At 39.6% G+C, this 8,575-nt stretch overlaps 1 long non-coding RNA gene across 1 annotated transcript; it reads left to right on the forward strand.

The window, feature by feature from the left end:
* The first annotated feature begins 3,551 nt into the window (after positions 1-3,551).
* Positions 3,552-7,861, forward strand: LOC129350467 (uncharacterized). The gene is made up of 3 exons (XR_008603879.1): positions 3,552-3,643; positions 4,538-4,638; positions 6,481-7,861. It is a non-coding gene; the product is annotated as an uncharacterized LOC129350467 (long non-coding RNA).
* Positions 7,862-8,575: the final 714 nt, after the last annotated feature.

Raw genomic sequence — 8,575 nt, forward strand, 5'->3', positions numbered from 1 at the left:
CATCATTTAGTGTCGCAGATGAAACTGCTGGATCCTATAACGTAATAGAAACACAAAGGCTGAAAGGCCTGATTCTAGGGTCATTCTTATAAATGTACACATCACCTTGCATGTTCTTCAGTGGAAGGCTATTGGTCATCTTGCTACAGTGCAATGTTGTGCTGGAAAACCTTAGATCCTGGTATTTATGTAAATTTTCCATTGCCACATACCACCCACAAAAACATTGTTCCAGAACAAGCTTCCCCTTCCATGGCAACGGCAATCCTTAATGCCAGCATCTTCCTCCAGCAGGACAGTCTGATCTACCACATTGCAAAAAATGCTCAGGTACAGCTCAAGGAACATGACAAAAAACTCAAAGCACTGACCCGGCCTCCCTGGTAACAACGGAAATCAAGCTGGGATGTATCAGAACAGGTCTGTTCCATGGGTTCCCCTACATCGCAACCCAGGACCTGAAGTTCTGCTGTCAACACCCCATTGCCAGACACCTCCGGATACACTCAGAGGTCCTGTGTTCATGCCATAATTGGACAGGAATCATTCTAGTAGCACAGAAACCACAAACAGAGAATCTTCAAACATATTTTGAAGAAACCCAAAGCATGACATTTGTAATTACCTAATCAAGCAGTTTTGGTGATGAAGTTAACCTAATAGCAAGTGAAAACAAAACTTTAGTTGGACTTTTGCCACCACCATCCATCAGCCCTCCTCACATGGACTTTGTAGCTGTTTGAAGTTTGAAATATTTCCTGTTAGGTCATATTGTTACCTTACCAGGAGAAAAAAAATGTTCTGTCAAATCATAATTGAAAATGCAGTTCTGTTGCATGGGGGTGTAATTTCAGGGAAACAGGGTTGCAATGAGCCACACTGCTGCACTGGATGACATGTTCCATCTATACGGCCAACATGGGGACAGTTTATCTTAAATCTATCCTATATAAACCATCCTGCATCTAATGTGTACTACTCTGCTACTGAAAATAGTCCCCAAGAAATGCACCATTTCCTCCTGTTTGAATGACATTTACCTGCACTGGCCAGCTGCTTCAGGCAGATATTTAGCTTTTTTTTTTTTTTTTTTTAAAAGACTGTATTCAAGAGTTAAGTCTTAGCAGAGCGCCACAGACCGGATAGAAAAATCAACATGTATCAAGAGACAGACTAACACATTGTTGGTTTTGGGTTTATAGCATGATTTGTTGACAATAATAACAACAACAAATATCCTCAGCTTTATCCTTTAATACACAATAGAAGGGGAGTTCTCCTCAGCACAGAGCTCAGCCCCCACAACCACTAAGGCTAAATTACTTATCAAAGATTCCTTGTTGATGATTCCCAATTAATGATTTAATTTTCCACACCGCTGGGCTGACTTACTCTGTCCCTCAGCATACGGGACAGAAATATTGGAGGCAGGGAAGGGAGACAGAATTTACCACACATGCATATTGTTGGGGTGTGGGCCAGTGTGAAGAGGAAGTCCTCCCTCCACACATATTAACACACTCACACAGTCTGCAATGCAGATTTTTATTACGGCGGTTCACAACTGAAAAAAGGACAATACAGTTGTACAATCACGCACATAAATGGAGTGGATGAAGGGGTAATATATACTACCAGTCAAAAGTTTGGACACACCTTCTCATTTAATGGTTTTTCTTTATTTTCATGACTATTTACATTGTAGATTCTCACTGAAGGCATCAAAACGATGAATGAACACATATGGAGTTATGTAGTAAACAACAAAGAATGAAATAAGTCAAAACATGTTTTATATTTTAGATTCTTCAAAATAGCCACTCTTTGCTTTGATTACTGCTTTGCACACTCTTGGCATTCTCTCCATGAGCTTCATGAGGTAGTCACCTGAAATGGTTTTCCAACAGTCTTGAAGGAGTTTCCAGAGATGCTGAGAACTTGAAGGCCCTTTTGCCTTCACTCTGCAGTCCACCTCATGCCAAACCATCCAGACTGGGTTTAGGTCAGGTGACTGTGGAAGCCAGGTCATGTGATGCAGCACTCCGTCACTCTCCTTCTTGGTCAAATAGTCCTTCCACAGCCTGGAGGTGTGTTTGGGGTCATTGTCCTGTTGAAAAATAAATGATGGTTCAACTAAATGCAAAGAGGATGGGATGTCATGTCACTGCAGGATGCTGTGGTAGCCATGCTGGTTCAGCGTTCCTTCAGTTTTGAATAAATCCTCAACAGTGTCACCAGTAAAACATACCCACAGCATCACACCTCCTCCTCCATGCTTCCTGGTGGGAACCATGCATGTAGAGACCATCCGTTCACCTTTTCTGAGTTACACAAAGACACAGCGGGTGGAACCAAAGATCTCAGACCAAAGCACAGATTTCCACTGGTCTAATGTCCATTCCTTGTGTTTCTTGGCTCAAACAAATCTCTTCTGTTTGCTGATTTTCCCTAGTAGTGGTTTCTTAGCAGCTATTTGACCATAAAAGCCTGATTGGCGCAGTCTCAGGCTCCCAGTTTAGAACTAAAACCAGTTTCCATAAACTGTATGCTGATGTATATGTGTCCAACAGGAGTACATTTTGGTTATAGTACTCAAACCACGAATCAATTATTTGACCACTGAATCGAAAATGTATTAATTCAAATAAATGTAATCTGATAAAAACAAAGCTCCTTCATTGTTGTGCCTATAATGACATACTAGCTTTGCTATGTGAAGCTTTGAATTGTGCTTAAATGATAATGCCAATAAACAAGTAATATACTTAATATAGTGTCTGCTTTTCCTGATAGCAGGGACAGAGGGGGAAATGGAAACAAACTGGGGAGAGATTTGATATTTGTAGCTTGACTGCTTGATTGATGTCAGGTTCTGGCTTTCTGTAAAGTGCTTAGATACTTTTAAATGTAATAAGGGCTATATAAATAAAATTTATTGTACTTTTGCTACTTGTTTTGTGACTGTGCGAGTGGTACCAGTGACAACCTGTAAAACAAAAGTAGGGACAACATTTTATTTCTTTTTATTCAAAAATATCAATTTTTCCATATTGCTGGGATTCAGGCAGCGTCTTTATTTGGACAATATTTCTGTAGCTCCTTGGAACACAACAGACACTTCACCTTTTAAAATCCCAGAAAAAAAAAGAAATTAGAACAAGCGGTGTGTGGTGTTGTCACAGTTATTCATGTTGCACTTCACTTGTTATGTGCCTATTTTATTAGGAGAAATCAGGTCAAAGTGTTCCCAGACGGGAGAATCTTCTCTTTCTGGCTGGTTCTATAAAAAAAAAAAAAAAGAGTCTCAAACCGATTGAATGCAAAGATACAGCAGGTAAAACTCCAACAAATGTGAACGGGGAATCCATCGCGTTTCGCTGCCCCTTATATTTTGAATTGCACGTCAAACCTGCGAACCACTTCCTGAACCAGTCACGCGGTACGACCGGCTTGCGAGGCTTCGAACGTCATCATTTTTGGCTCCTCCCCTAAATGAAGCAAGCCTCGATACGCGCTTCGTGGACACGCCCCCTCCATTACTCGACACACGCTTCGAAACCTCGGCACATCTCGTAACATCACTAGTCGGCACGTCTGGTAGCGTCTCTGGCTGCTGTTGACCTTGTTTTTGGAGTAAAACACGGTAAGAAGATAAATACTTCTAACCAGTAGCATTGTCTTGTTGTACGTTAAGTCAGCGACTTGTGAAGAGTTGTGTTTTGTCGTGTTTGAGCAGTTGGTCCGGACGCGTTAGCTAGCTAAGCGGCTAAGTTAGCTAGCGGGCTAATTAACACAGGTGGCTAACTTACCGCTGAACACCTGTGTTAGTTGCTGCCGCAGTTGTCCGTCATTATGAGAATGACCTTCTCAACCTGCATTTCTCTGCTGTGTATTTTACCTTTTAAAAAAGTTATTTTACTTTAAGGTTAACTGAAACCCATTCAGCTGCACTGATGTTTAACATTCAGCTGCTTTGAATTAAACCACGCTTAACATTGCGCAACATTACCTCTCTGAATCTCCATAATTTCATTAAATTCCTTCTCTCTTCCACTGCTCAAGTTCAATCCAGCATATAAAATGACATTAATAGTGAATAAACTAACAACCAGCCATTGTATTTATTTATTATTGCATGTATTTGTAGTAAAACATGAGTTGAAACATCCTACTATTGGATCTAGAACTGCACAAGCCGTTCATTTTCAGTCACCTGATGAGTTAAACTCCCCTTTTTATGTGAGGTTGAAGCAGAAGGAGTTAACAAAGAAAGTTCTTTATAATTTGCGATACCTGTTATCTCGGACTGAGGCTTTAGTTTTTGATGAGCCAATTTACACGTAGAAACTTTGTTCAGAAAGATTTCTCAGTAGCTCAGAGGACAGGCTGCTTTTTACACAACCTTGTAAGAGAATGTCTGTCAATGCTTTCAGCAGAATTTAGAAACACAACACTTCCTAAACAGATATTTTGAGGCTGTGAGGTTGAACGTTTGAGAGTATATCAGTGTGTTTGTTTGTGGTCTTTCTGTTTCTAGGTGGAAGCTGAATTAGTGAGGATGACTCCTGCTCCTGTCATCTCTAAGCTCCTCCCACATCTTTACCTGCACATGAGGAAAATCACTCCTGTAGAATGCAGGTATGTTTGTCATTATTATAAAAAGATGTTGCCTGGTGACCTGTCAGAAACCCATTATACAGAGTCAGCCAAAATAATGTTTACACACATCAGGAAAAGAAAAACTTGCATAAATATTTCAATACCAAATTTATTCAGACATCAGGAGATTAATAAAAGTTATCTTTGGCCTCTACAATTACAAGAGGTGCTCAAAGTGGTGGCCACTGGCTTCCAGACATTTCTGTTGTGTTGTAGACGTCACTTGTTGATGCTCCATTCATGAGGGTAATGCCATCTGTTGGGAAAACATCGTACAACAGGACACAGAGTTATCGTGATTTGATCAAACTTAGAAAGAGGAATCTATATGTATAGAAGTACTTATACAAATGAAATATTTATAAAAGTTTTTCTTTTCCTGATGTGTGTACATTATTTTGGCTGACTGTGAACTTAATGAGAACAAAACTGTCATTTAATTGTTGCTCTTAAAGCTTCTTTAGTGAAAACCGGCTGGTGTTCTGCTTTGAAACAAACTGCTGTTGAGGTCTGTGTTTTTAGGTTTAACCCCACAGTTTCTGAATGAACTGATAGTTTTTTTTTCTGATCAATGTGGGCGTTATAATTGATGGTAACATTTACTGATCATATAATCAGCATGACAATATAACAGTATAACATTCTGACCACCTGACTAATACTGTGTTGGTCCCTTTATGCTGCTAAAACTCCTCTGACCCAGTGGTTCATCAGAACCTCTGGGGATGTCCTGTGGATTTTGTGGATCCTGTGGGTTGCAGGGTGGGTCCTACCTAGACCAGGCTGATCCTGGACCATCCCACAGATGCTCCATCAGATCTGGATGTGGGGAGTGTGGAACCCAGGTGAACAGCTTAGCTCTGTCATGTTCCTCGGACCACTCCTGAGCAGTTTAGTTTGTCCTGCTGAGGGTGGCAGCTGGCATCAAGGATTGCTGTTGCCATGGAGACTAGGGGGTTGTTTGTCCTGCAGTGTTTAGATGGTGGTACATGTCAAACATCCACATGAATGTCAAGGTTTCCCAGCAGAACGTTGCATTAGAACAAGATGATGGATGTTGTTCTCTTCAGCTGTCAGTGGTCAGAATGTTGTGGCTGATCGGTGTATCTGTCTGCCTTTACTCTGACATCCAGAGTTATACAAAAGTGTAGTATGTGTGCAGTGCAGAAGAGATTTACTTTATTGTATGCAGTTTTTTTTTTTAAGGGAGAGCATTTTTTTTTATCCACCTGAAGAAGACCTAATCTTTCCCTTCAAAGGATAGTTAATTGTTACTACGACTTCCATAGTGGTCCCATCAGAGAAAATCATGTCCATATACAGATTTTTATTAATTCCAGGGCTGGTTCAGTAAAGATTATAATAATAACTACATCAGATAATTCTTGGTCGCAGTTGGAATTTTGCAGCCTGAGAGATGGTTGAGAAGGTTTGCAGTTCTTGTTTTAGCAAAATATGTTATAATAGAAGATCTTTATTGTCATTGTACATGAAATTATCTGCAAACCAGCAAAGTGTATCAGTCTGAGGTATCTAAAATAAATAAGTAAAGAAAAATGCTTCTAAAGCCAATAATAAACAGAATATTGTGAGGGAATATTCTAAAAAGGAAAGAAAAGCTCCATTCTCACTCCTCTCAGGATAAACTGTCATTAAAATTGACTTTAAATTTAGCTTCAACATGAGATAAAAACATTTACTTTCATTACTGATGTTGTCAAGTTTTAATAAAGTTCATGCTACTTTTATAAAATGATGAAAGTGAATAAATTGTATTTCTGTGATCTGTGTTTGATTTCTGTCTTTTCTCCTGTCATCCAGATGTTCAGAGGGAGATGATGCCACATCTGGTCCAGCCGATGGAAGGTCTTGAAGTTCTCTGACTGGCCTCGACTGAAGATAGTCCTCTCACTGGATTTAAGGTTTAAGGTGGGAAATGCAGTCCAGTTCCAGAATGTGGAGGAATTTAGTCTCAATCACAGACAACAAATATTATCTGAAAGTCAGGTTATTGTTGTTTATCAGCACAATACAAAAAGATTAATGTTAGAAATATTCCAGTTAAGACTCTAGAATATCATGATTTATGTAAATTTACCTCAATAATATGAATGTTCAGGTTAAGATTGTACAGTGATATTTATTATGCAAGTTTAGCTAATTAAAGTTTATGACTCTGCACTAAAATATTATTTAAATTGACATCATTATTGTAATATTTAGGGTCAGACCCTACAGTATTGAGATTAAGAAATCAAATATTCTATAAAATGTAAATACACTGAACTCATTTGGATATATTTAAGTGAGACTCTACAATATTATTTGACACAAATCTATCTAAATCAAAATTTTAATAATTTTCATGCCAAACATTTACTGGACTGATTTAAATATTAAAATCACTCCTTTCTAATCCTCTGCTGTACGTTCAAACCTGAGGCCTTAAATAGAAACACACAAGTATCTGATTGAAGGAACTTCTGCAGAGTCCTGGTTCCAGAACATGATGATAGAATTATAGACAAACTTTAACAAAAGCTGCCTGAGAGTTTACAGGTTTTTATGTTGGATTTCTTCAGTAATTTAATGAGAGTTATCAGCAATAATCAAGTGTTCATTTGATGAACTTCATTTCCTAAAAAATCCAGAATTGGAGCTCATATCTTTGGCAGCTGTAAAGTTTCTGCTCCTTCAAAGTTCACAACACAATGAATGAATTCCTAAAACACTCTCAGTGCTGGAGAGCGTTTGTGATGCTGAAGCAGTGACCAGTTTTTCTGTTTCTTCTCTGGAGATGCACAATGAGGGACGTCTGCAGAGACTGAGAAAGAGTCTCACCACATCCTTACATGAGGAAAAAGACTTTATTGAAGACTACAATGAGAAAAACTATCAGACAGCAGACGGCTGCATTCAAGGTGAGCTCTGAACATTTGATCTGGAACAGGAATTCAATCACGGCAGCATGAGCTTCATTTCAGTCTGTAGCTGCTGAATTCATGGATGAATCATCTGGCACTAGAGAGGAAGATCATCAAACATCCATGTCAGCTGATGGAGGTCCAAGAGTCTCACCGAACAAACAACCTACAGAGTGAAGACCTCAAATCTGATTGGATGGCCTCCTATTCAGCCACATGTGTGAACAAATGCCTCTAAGCTGATTTGTTTTCTAAAATAAATCTAGTTTGAGTCCTAATCTATGCCTGTTTGTTTGCTTCTTTACACCACTGTTAACAGTTTAGGCTGTTATTGTTCCAGATAAGACAAGTACAAGATACTTCAGAGCCGTTCTACCACGAGCCTGACAGGAAGAACTCCAACAGCTACTGAATGTTCCTGTGGTCCCCTCAAGGCTACAGGAGGAGTCCTACGAGGACGAGCCGGTCCACCTGATGGTGGCCAGTCGCTGTGGTTCAAAGCCAACACTGACTACGTGGACTTCTACTGGACCACACGGAGGCCTTCAAACCAGACCAACAAGTTCAGCGACTCCCCGACTCGTGGGTCTGAGGACGTCACCGAGCCTCGGTCCAGCCGGCCTCCTGTCTGTGGATGTTTGAGTGCTGAGAGGTTTGTGGATGCATGTGAACGTGTCTGTGTTGAAACTGCAGCTTTGGACTCACTAACGCCGGGAAAAACCAAGAGCTCCTTTATTTGTGACTTCCACTAAAAAACTGATGAAAATAAGTTTGCCACGGGTCTGACTGATAACAGATTATTAAATAATGAAAATAATACTTTAAATATTCCTTTAAACAATCCTTTTAGGTCTACATTTCCTTTACACTGACTTCTTGGTATATGTACAAGTATTTTGGGTGGAATATACCATTAAGCCTGATGTTCAAGGGTTCTTCTGGGAATATACCATTAAACCAACCTTTTAGGTAAATGTTCCAGGTTGTTGGGT

This window comes from Amphiprion ocellaris, chromosome 14 (genome assembly GCF_022539595.1).
Source record: "Amphiprion ocellaris isolate individual 3 ecotype Okinawa chromosome 14, ASM2253959v1, whole genome shotgun sequence".
NCBI classification, from domain to species: domain Eukaryota; kingdom Metazoa; phylum Chordata; class Actinopteri; family Pomacentridae; genus Amphiprion; species Amphiprion ocellaris.